At 50.2% G+C, this 11,286-nt stretch overlaps 1 annotated feature.

The window, feature by feature from the left end:
- Positions 5,425-11,081: an enhancer, noted in NCBI's record as "EcoRI/BamHI construct 6 fragment". NCBI's record gives its function as "enhancer in anterior cranial sensory ganglia, CND, otic vesicle" and the evidence as "EXISTENCE:transgenic organism evidence [ECO:0001131][PMID:15108308]".

Below are 11,286 nucleotides of genomic sequence, written 5' to 3'. Positions count from 1 at the left end.
AGTTACCTTCCTGTGCCTGGCCAAGAGAAGTGCAGAAGCCAGGTGTGCTAGAACAGGCCTGCTGCATGTCAGCCCTGGAGATGTGGAAGCAGAATCCTGGGGTCAAGGCTACAAAGTAGATCTGAAGCTGGCCTCGGCCTTGAGATCCTGTCTTAAAAACAAACAAATCTAAGAAAGGGACTGGAGAGATGGCCCATTGGTTAAAAGCACTGGCTGTTCTTGTAGAGGACATGGGTTCAGTTCCCAGGACCCACATGGTGGCTCTCAAATGTCTGTAGCTCCTGTTCTAGGAGATCTGACACTATCTTCTGGCCTAGGGAGACACCAGGCACATATCTGGTATAAACACCTACATGCAGGCAAAAGGTATCCGTACACATAAAAATAAATTTTAAAACACACGCACTGTGGTGGTTTGAATATGCTTGCCACAGGGAAAAGCACTATTAGGAGCTGTGGCCTTGTTGGAGGAAGTATGCCACTGTGAGGGTGGGCAATGAGACCCTCCTTCTGACCTGTTGCCCAAACTGCCATTTCTACATCTGGGGCAGAACCCACCCCAAGGTTTCTCAAGCATGTTGGGGAAGAGATACAGTCACTATCTAGCAGCGCCTACTGTTCTTGGGCACATGTAGGCTCAAGTTCCATAGGGACAGGGACATTCTTCCCTACTCAGAGCTACTGGAACATGTGGGATGAAGAGCCCACAGGATGTAGCCGTTGAACTTGGGGAGAGTTCACTCTACCTCATGTGGGTGTGGATGGGACTTAGAACCTACCTGTACTGTGTATGAAGACACACCATTGCCATTCATGGTCCTAGGCTGGCTGAAAAAGTCCACCTGCACCCTGGTGTGGTCCTTCCTCATCTCCCATGTTGCACCACTGCACCTGTGGAGGGTGTCTGGCTGGTCCCCACAACAAGCAGGAAAGGCTCCACTGAACTGGAGCCTGGGCTTTAGAGTAGCACCCATGCAGTACCAGAGGCAAAGGCCCAGGGACTCAAATGAAGGATGCTTAAGTCAGTCCTAGCCTACTGAGGACAAAGGGCAGATGCCTCCAGATGACAGGTGACTCCAGTAGACTGGCCCTCACCCCCACCCCCCATCTGTGTGCTGCTGAGCCAGTTAGCTCACCTCTCTGAGCTTGGTTTGGGCTGCTTTTAGGATTTCAGAGGTACAGTGGCCCCAGGTCAGCACCCAGCAAGCATAATGGGTCTCTTTCCCCTGCTTTTGGTGGTGGAGTCAAGAATGAGTTTGGGGCCACAAGTCAGGGATATCACAGGGTGCTCTCCCTTGCCTCTCCTCTCCTGAGTTTCTCTGTAGGTGTAAGGGCTGGAGGTGGGCCCAAGAACCAGAGATCAGAGGAGGGAACTTCCGGAGCAGAGGCCCTGGGAGCAGTGTTAAGCAGGCTTTGGCCAGGTCTGGAGGTGTCCAGGCAGGGAGGTGGAGCTGGAAGAGACCAATTAGTCAAACGGCTGCAATTGGCCATTTGGAAGCAATTAACAGGGTCTCCATTACCATATTATGCCCCTCCACCCCCTCCACACTCTACTAGGCTCTGCTCTGTATGGAAGGGGGAAGGTGGAGGCTCAGCTCAGGCCAGGGAGACTACAATGGAGGCCCAGTGCTTGCCCAGGATGCACACACTCAGGCACCCTCCGTGTGAGGAGGGGAGGGCAGGGCAGCATCTGAAGCAACCTGTCCATTCACAGCCTGAGAGAGGGTGGGAGCAAGGGCTTCCAAGGCCAAGAAGGCAGGTGGTTAGAAGTGCAGGAAAACCTCTCTGGGTAAGAGAGGGCTGAAGGAAGCAGGCTAGGGTTGTAAAACAAGAGCATGCAAGCCCAGCAACACCAAGGCTGGGGCCTGGAGTAAGGGGAAGAGCTCTTTCCAACTGGAGGGTGCGGAGAAGGGCCCATGGATAGGGCCCAGAGGAAGACCCTGGGCCAAGAGAGTGTGTGGATGCCAACTGAGGAACAGGCCAATGTCAGCCAGGACCACAGGTGCAGAAACTCTTGCATACAGATGTCCACCCTGTTGAGAGCCTACCTTAGTGAAATTCTGAGGGCCAGCTGAACTTGGACACAAACCCAGTCGAGATTCTGCAACATGGGAATCTCAAGTGGTAGTGGGCCTACGAACCCTTCAGGCCTCAGTGTCCTTACCTGTTAATGGAAATGGTCGTGGTAGCACAGGCCTCTACTCCTAGCACTTGAGATGTAGACAGATATCTCTGTGAGTTTGAGGCGAGCCTGGACTATATTGCAACTTCTAGGTAAGCTAAGGCTACATGGAGGAAGGGAGTCTGTCCTCACACAGGAAAGAAAAAAAAAAAAAGACAGGCCTCAGAACTGTGGTAAACTGTAACGACGGAGAAGCCTTGGGAGAGTCTGGCCAATGGGCTGTGGTCCTTGGTGTTAACACACAGAGTGGATTCATAGGATCTGGAAGAAAATCAAGACAAGGAGCATGGACTCCAGGGTCAGGGTGTAAGAAAAAGGTGGAGCCTGCTAGGTGTGGTGACACACACCTTTAATCCCAGAACTCAGAAAGCTGAGGCAGGTGACTAGCCAGGAGTTCAAGGTCATCTAGTTCATCAGATCTATAGAGTGAAACAGCCAGGCTACATTTGAGACCCCATCTCAAAACCACAAAAACAAACAAACAACCCCCCCAACCAAAAATAAACCCCCCAAACCAAAAAGCCAACAAAATAAAACAAAACACCAAAACCAAACCAAACAAACAAACAACTCAGGGAAAAAAACCTGAAACAGAACAAAAAGTGGGAGGGAGCGCCACTCTTGGAGCTAGGCAGGAACTGTTGTTACTTCAAAAACTAACAAGACAATCTCACATTCCTGAGCTGAAGACCAGATGCAGCCAGGGACAGGGTTCTGCCCTGGCCACTAGATGGGCTCTCTGGCCCTGCTAAAGCACTGCACAAAACTGGACGAGGTGCACCAAGAGTCCCGTGTTTGGCCCTCAGGGCAGACTAGAGAGCAGGACTTTCTCCTGGGAGCAGAAACTGAGCCTGGGGTCTTCATGGAGATTTTTCTAAGCAAATGATCTAGTACAAACAAGAGCAGCTCTTCCGGGGCCTGGGGAGATGGATGGCTCAGTAAGTAAGTGCTCGTGGCACAAGTCTGAAGACCCAAGTTCAATTCTCAGCAGCCGTACATCAAAGCTGATCTCCAGAACTCCAGAACTGTGGCGGTGGCTGCGGGGGTGGGTGGTGGGTGGTGGGTGGGGGAAATAGGAGTAAGAGACCCAGTCTTAGAACAATGTGAAGTTTGGGCTGGAGAGGTGGCTTGGAAGGGAAGAGCATGCACACTTCTCCCCAAAGATCCAAGTTAGGTTTCTAGGGTTGATATTGGTTGGCTCGCAAACTGTTCACAATCCCAGTCCCAGAGAGAATCAAGACTCTGGGTTCCAAAGTGCGCACAGACAGACAGACAGACAGACAGACACACACACACACACACACACACACACACACACACACACACACACACACTTCTCCCTTCCCCAGCTGGACATGATAGAAGACCACGTCTGGGATGGGGTAAGGGTTTCTCAGAGTACCTTGCCCTGGGGCCACATCCTAAATCTACAACAAAGCTGACCCTAAAAGATGAATTCAGATCTAATAACTGGATGGTGGATGGCTTAAACAAATAAGCAAAGCTGCACTTGACTTCCAGAGGGAACCTGGGGCCACCCGGGACATGGCTGCTCCATGCACAAGGTAGCTAATTGGCTGACATTGTTCTCTGTCAAATCTCAAATCCTTTGAGCCCTGGATTCTGTGGCAATGGGCTGAGCTCAAGAGGTCCTTAGGCTGGAGGCAACTGCGGTGCCTCAGAGGTATCTGTGGCCTTTCTGGGGGTCACAATGGCAGCTGCCACCCTGCTTCTAGCCCTAGCCCTGGAACTCACAAAGCTTCTTTCCCCAGCAGGTCTAGGTCTGAATGGAAGCCTCCAAGCCTTGCTTTGCTCTCCAGGTAAAAAGGAAAGCCATAATCCAAGCCAAACAACCTGACCTTTGACCCCATGCCATACTTGTTCTCAGGGTGGGGGTGGGGTGTTCCCTTGGGGTGCAGTCCCCCAGAGCATCCCTGTCAATCTCCTTCCCTTTTGTCCCTTTGTCCCTACAGCATTTGATCTCACCTGGGAGGAGGAGTGGCCTCCTGACCTCTACAAATTGGCTGATGTCACCCCCACAGGCCCCCTGCAGTGGCCTTTAACCCTTCCCTTGCCTGTCCTACTGGGACATTAGGGCCGATGACTGTCTGCCCAAGCATCCCTGCCAGATCACAGGCCTTTCCGTTCTCTCCTCTCATTTGTGAGTGATTCATAGGAAATCCTGGGAGACATAGCTCCAACGTGGAGTTGCAGAAAAAGCAGAAGAGAAGGGCTGGGCTATAGGGCCTGGTCTCTGTTCCACTGTTCCCAGGATTATGTTCTCTGAGATGTCAATGTTAGCTGCATTGTGCCAGGCGCTTGTGGCCTCTGTTAGGATGGGCCCCCACCCTTGTGTTCCCAGAAGCATTTTGCTGATAGCTTTTGACTTTCAACTCAGCCTTTTCCAAACCTTGAGAAAGCCCAAGTTTTATAGCTTAATACCCACCTGCTGGGTGCTCAGCCCCAGGGATGGGGACACTCGGGCACCCATGGACAATGCACCCCTCAAGCAGTGTCTTCCATACAGACAAGCATATTTATTTTCTATACAGACAGCAACTTTGCTGAGGTGTAAGGTATCTTGCACATGCTGTTCATGTTGCTGCATAGATAGTCCCAACTGTTCAGCAATCTGCAGCCGACACCACTGGCCCATTTATAATATTCTCTCTCTCCTTCTTCCTTTCTTTCTCTCTTCCTTCCTTTCTTCTTTCTTTTTTCTTTTCTTTTCTTTCTTTCTTTTTTGTTTTTTGTTTTTTTTTTTTTTTTTTTTTTTTTTTTTTTTTTTTTTTTGAGACAGGGTTTCTCTGTATAGCCCTGGCTTTCCTGGAACTCACTTTGTGGACCTGGCTGGCCTTGAACTCAGAAATTCGCCTGCCTCTGCCTCCCTCTTCCTTCCTTTCTTCCTTCCTTCCTTCCTTCCTTCCTTCCTTTCTTTCTTTCTCTCTTTCTTTCTTTCCTTCTCTTTCTTTCCTTCTTCCTCTCTCTCTCTCTCTTTCTTTCTTTCTTTCTTTCTTTCTTTCTTTCTTTCTTTCTTCCTTCCTTCCTTCCTTCCTTCCTTCCTTCCTACCTTCCTTTCTTCCTTTCTTTCTTTCTTTTGTTTCTGTTTTTGAGGCAAGATTTCATGAGCCTAGGGTGGCTTCACTGTGTAGCTAAGGATGACCCACCTTGAACTTCTTATTCCCCTGCCTCTGCTGCTGATATTAAAGGCACAATCATGCCCCACAGTGATGCAGTGTTGAGGATCCAACCCAGGACCTGGCCATGTACTGCACCAACTGGGCATAGATACAGCCCCTATGAGAGACTTGTTTAATCCTCTCTCCACTTCTCAATCTGTTAACCCCACCCCTTCTCTCCTGACCCCAGCAGCTATCAGTGCCTGTCACTACTGTCATGCATTTGTTTGCCTTCCAGAATTTACCTACATAGGGCCTTTTGTAAACTTGACCTTCTTAAATCAAGGAAAGAGCACACTCCCCTCTCTAGCCCTCCTCTCGCTCCTATAACCACCCACAGGTTGTCAGTAACCTGGTGGTGGAGCTAGCCCTTACCTAAGGCTCTCAGAGTGTTTGTACTGAGTTCCACAGAGCCCAGACAGAGCTGACCTGTCTTCATTTGAGCTGGACTTTAAAGCCCAGAGTTGAGGTTCTTGAGAGACTCTCCAGCTCCAGCTGAGCTGACCATATCCCTAAGTGAGCCAGCTGGTCCATCTTCACTGTCATCTGGTCAGGGTTTGGAGTAGCCTGGGAGACTCACTTCTACGTAAGTCTGTGAGGGAGTTTCCAGAAAGGTTAACTGAGGGAGAAAGACCCTGAATGTGGGCTGGAACCGTTTCATGGGCTGGAGACCTCCATAGAACTAAAGGGAGAAGGAGAGCTGAGAGTCAACGTTCATCTTTCTGCTTCCTGACTGTGGACAAGATGTGATCAGCTCCTTCAATCGCTTGAAACCACAATGGACTGTGCCCTCAGACTATGAGCCAAGTAGAGCTCCCTTCCTTCCTTACAGAGGTGAGAAAAGTGAGTACTCCATTGAGAGACCACAGGTATTGCAAGGATGACATCTCTGAAGGCCTGTTAAAGGACCTTAGGTGAGATTCTGTACTGAACAAGTCCCAAGGCCACCTGCTGAAGCCAGCAGGGCCTCCATGTGACCCTAGGCCTATCTTCCCCTTCAGAGTCTTCAGCACAGCCCCAGCTGGGGTGAGGCTGCCCCCCTTGATTTGGTATCTCCTATTTCTTTTCATGTCCACATATGGGGACCTTCTCCGCTCACAAGCCCATCTTTTCATTGATCAGTGTCTTTTCTGCTGCTATGGTAAATACAGCCAAAAGCAGCTTGTGGGAAGAATTATTTCTGCTGAGACTTCCAGGTAACAGTACATCCGCGAGGGAGGTCAGGACTGAAACCTGGAAGCAGAGACTGGAGAAATGCTGTTTATTGTCAGGGTCATTCTCACCTGCCTTCTGTCTGTCTATCTGTCTGTCTGTCTTCTCCAGATGTGTACTTTGGCTGTTCTGAAACTCACTCTGTCGACCAGGCTGCTCTCCAACTCAGAAATCCGACTGCCTCTGCCTCCCAAGTGCTGGGATTAAAAGCATGTGCAGTCACCACCCCACCTTCAGCTGGGCTTTTTTACAAAGCCTGGGCACACCTACCCCCTACAGTGGGCCTCCCACCTCAATCACTAATTAGGACAGACCCTCACAGACATGGCCAAACCGATGGAAGCAAACCTTCTACTGAGGTGCTCTCTCCCCAGCTGACTTCAGATTGTGTCAAGTTGATAATAAAAACTAACCAGGACACCACCTCAATTAACCTTATCAAGACAAGCTCCCACTGCTGACAAATGGGATCTGTTATGGAGACTTCTGCCCACTCACGTTGTGCCTGCCCAGGAGCTGTGGGTTAAGCTGTCTGTCTTTGGGGCTCCCCAGATTCCCTCATGCAGCTGAGGAAGGAAGGTATTGGTATACTCAGATACCAATATAATATACTCAGATACCTTCTTATAATACTCAGACCTATATAAGCTCTCTCTGTCCTGGCATGAGACTGTCACAAGCTCCTGGGATGGGGACCTTACCAGAAAGCCACCAAATCAGAGGCATCCCTGTTTGGTGAGGGTACATTTGTTTTTCCCCAGGCCCTGAGTGCCAGGCAGGAGCAGGCAAAGTTCACCTGGGAGGATGCCCTGGATAGGGACCGTCTTTCTCTCTATGAGCCTCTTGCATGAGCTTCCTCCAGACACCCTGCCCTTTCTTTCTTCCTGCCTCCAGGACAGCTTGCTAAGAGCCCACTCAGCACCTGCATCTGCCCAGTGTGACCTGCCTGACTTCAACTCTCGATAGCTAGAATCCCTATGACTAGGTGGTTGTCAGGGGCCTAGGGTTGGCAAGGTCCATGCTATCTAAAAGCTCATTGTGTGCTGTGAAGGCAAACACTGTGTCCCCACTGAAGTAGAGCATCCCTACAGTACAGATGAGGAAAACAAGCGCTGAACTGCCTAAGAATGGGTCATTCTGTCTTCCTCTCTCTGAGTATGGATGCCCATGTGTGTGCATGTGTGCTTAGGTACTTATGCATGTTGTATGCTTACACATGTGGAGGCCAGAAGTCAACATATAGTCTCCTTCCCAATTACTTGTCACTGGAGAGCTAGAGTCTCTCACTGAATTTGGAGCTCAAAGATTCAGTTATGTCAGTTGACTAGAGAGGCATGGAGATCCTCCAGTTTCTGCCTCCTCAGGGATGCTCGGCCTTGCCTGGATGTAGAGATCTATACTTGGGGTTTGAACTCAGATTCTCATGCTTGTGCAGCAAGCACTTTACTAACTGACCCACCGCACTGTGCCAACTGTGTAGAGGTACTCATCCATGGGAGATAGGTGTCCTGCCCACCCTCCCAACATGGAAACTATAGTGTGCACTCTCCTGTGTATACCAGGACTCAACAGCCAGGACCCAAGATCCTTGGTAGACTGGGTCCACAGAGACTCTTCCTCAGCCTCCAATTCACCCCCAGGCTGCCAGCCCTGCCCCAGGAGGATTTGATTCATTACCGGTGAACCTTGCAGCTCAATGCATATTCCTCTGGGAGATTTGCAGTGGGCTGGCCCTTGAGCAACTCCTAGACTCTGAGACTCTGGGAAATGCTCGATTGGGTTACACACCACATAGCCCACTGCCCAGCCTCTACCTCCTGCGTCACGTGAGATCACAGTGTCCCTTTGCGTGGGTCCGGTTACCCACCGGACATTCCTGCGTGCCCAGAGAAATACCATTCTTCTTTTAGGGACCGCAGAGCATCAAAGCCCCGTACAGACGACTCTTATTCCCTGGGAGGAGATAATAGCTTCTTGCTTCCAAGCAGGCACCCGACCACAGCTCCGAGAGTCCAGCAGGAATTTGGAAGTGACACTTTAAAGAAAGTCATTCATGGGGAAATGAGTTATTTTTGTTGCAAAGACAATGGGGTCGGTGGACATTAGAGTAAAAAGAGAAGAAAGGTCGATCCCACCCCCCACACCCCTCCCTGCCAATCAATCTGGCTCTTGGGTTTTGTGTCTTCTTTGGCCGCAGGTAATGGATGGTGTCACGTTTTCCAGTGAAGATGTATATAGGTGTTGTCCTCCTTTTTGGGAGATCCACAGATGATTCCTAGTGATTTTGGTATTTGCTTTTGCGTTTCCTGAGGGGCATGCAGTCCTTATTCTCTGAGCTCTTCAGTGAAAGGTCCTGAAGGTGGCAGGGGCCCTGGGAGGTGGGGTAGGGGGAGGTGAACACCTCTGCTAGGAGCACTGTCCTTAGCCTCTAAGCACCTGTAGGCAGGTTGCTTGTGCTCTCTGAGCTTCCGTTTTTTCTGAAAAGGAGTTGTGGCTGGTCCCTACCCATGGGGATCATGGGATTAAGTGTGATAATGTTTGTTTGTTTGTTTGTTTTTGTTTGAGACCCACCTGCTTCTGCCATAAAAGTACTGACTGGGGTTAAAGGCATACACCACCATGTTCAGAGGTGTGTCTATTATTTATACATTTATTACTGATTGATTGTGTGGGTGTGTAGGGAAACCTGAACAAGTTTGCCACAGTGCTACATGGAGGTCAGAAGACAATTTGTGGTTTGGTGTGGGGTGGGAGAAGGGGTCTTCCTGCTCTAGGGACTCATGAGTGCAGCATGTATCTCAGCACTCAAGAAGATGAGGCAGGAGGATTGTTGTAAGTTGGAAACTAGCCTCAGCTATATAGAGAAGTCCAGGCCAGACCAGGCTAAAGTCGGGTCCTATCTTAAACCTGCTTACACCCAAACAAATTAACAAAGTATTCATGATCCAGAGTTGTTAAATGTCCGAGAAGCTGGCACAGAGGTGATAGTCTCTCTCAGCATGAGTGAGGACCTCCATCCAGAAACGTTGAAAATTAGGAGCCCCCTCTGTGTGACTCCTTATAGTTGAATCCAGACACTCAGGAAAGTCACCCAGCTACCCCTGGGCTGATGATTCTGGGATCTATAAGAAAGCAGGCTGAGCAATCCTCGAGGAACAAGCCAGTAAGCAGCACCTCTCCATGGCCCCTGCCTCAGCTCTTGCCTCCAGGTTCCTCAGTTTGAGTTCCTGCCTTGGTTTTCCTCAATGGACTATGGATCAGACTATGTAAGCCAAACAAACCCTTTTCTCCCCAGGTTACTAAGCCCACAACCGGTCCTGAAATAGGGAGGCAGGAGTCTTATGCTTTTGGTCACAGTGTTGCAGCACAGTGATAGTAATTCCCACAAGGCAGGGCTTGCTTTAGCTCATACTTCCAGCTCATGGTCTGTCATTGCCGGAAACTCAAGGGAGCAGAACCTGAAGCAGCTGATGACATCACACCCACACTCACAGGCAGAGAGAAACGAGCCGACAGTTGCATGTTCTAGCAGTTTTTCAATTCTTCCTCAGTCTAGGAGAACCCAGGGAGTGGTGCCATCCACACTCAGGATGTGTCTTCCCACCTCAGTTAACCTAGAAATATCCCTTATAGATGAGCCCACAAGCCAGCCTGAACTAGACAGTCCTTCACTGTGATGCTCGTCAGCCTAGGTTATGTCAAGGTGACAATTAAAGTTATCCATCATGAGCAATTTAAGAGGTTCACACAGTGGAGTCTGGCACATCCCTGAACTGCTGACTACATGGCCTGCTTCCTCCTGAGTGGACCCTGCTCACCTTGAGTATCTGGGCCATTGTATGAACTGTCTGAGTGATTGTTAAGCAGCCTCTGGGAAACATGGTGTCTTGTCCCCCAGAGCTGCTAACAAGCCAGCTTGGGACTCAAAGTGACAGATAGTTCAGCTCTTCACTCTCTGATCCCACCAGTTAGGAAGGACCAGGGATGATGCCACATGTCAGCTCCCTCAGGCTGCTTGGTCTCAGCTGGAAAGACAGGAAAGCTGAGAGAACAGAACATTAGATGGAAACAGAAGGTGAGGAGGTGCCTTAGCTCCCATGTGCTGCGTCGGACTTGACCAGCTGGGGGTGGGGCCAAAGAGTTGGACTCTGGGGCATAGTGTGTGTGTGTGTGTGTGTGTGTGTGTGTGTGTGTGTGTGTGTGTGTGTGTGTTGGAGGTGGGGACTGTAGCCCTGGAGCAAGCCTCACTAGAAAACAAAGCAGGAGCCAGAGGGACTTCTGGGAGGAGGTGCCTCTGCTGCCACCCAGTCACTTTAGTTACAAGCAAAACACAGCCACCAGAGCTTGAGGGGAGGGGGACAAAGCCACTTCTCCCTGAGAAGAGGATCAAAGACCATATGGTCATTTTTTAAAACTCCACCAAGACTCTGCCCAAGGACCAGTGACAAAGGTACTTTGGAACCTGGCACCTTGTCGCCAGGGATTATGTGAGCTGATAGAGAGAATTCAGATGCCTAAAGATCAAGGACAGTCACTGTGACACCCCTACTCCATGTCGAGCCCTACCAGGGCATCTGTGGGCCCTGACCTCTGCCTTCTTGGTGGTGTCCCTGTGTTCCAGGTCCTCCCCGCACCCCCAGCCCTCACCCAGCACAGCCAGTGGAGCATCTTTTCCTGCTCACAGTATTGACTAAGACAAAACAAACCACAGGA

This window comes from Mus musculus, chromosome 7 (assembly GCF_000001635.26).
Source record: "Mus musculus strain C57BL/6J chromosome 7, GRCm38.p6 C57BL/6J".
NCBI classification, from domain to species: Eukaryota; Metazoa; Chordata; class Mammalia; order Rodentia; family Muridae; genus Mus; species Mus musculus.
The sequence above is the reverse complement of the archived record's forward strand: the minus strand, read 5'-3'. Positions and strand labels throughout refer to the sequence as shown.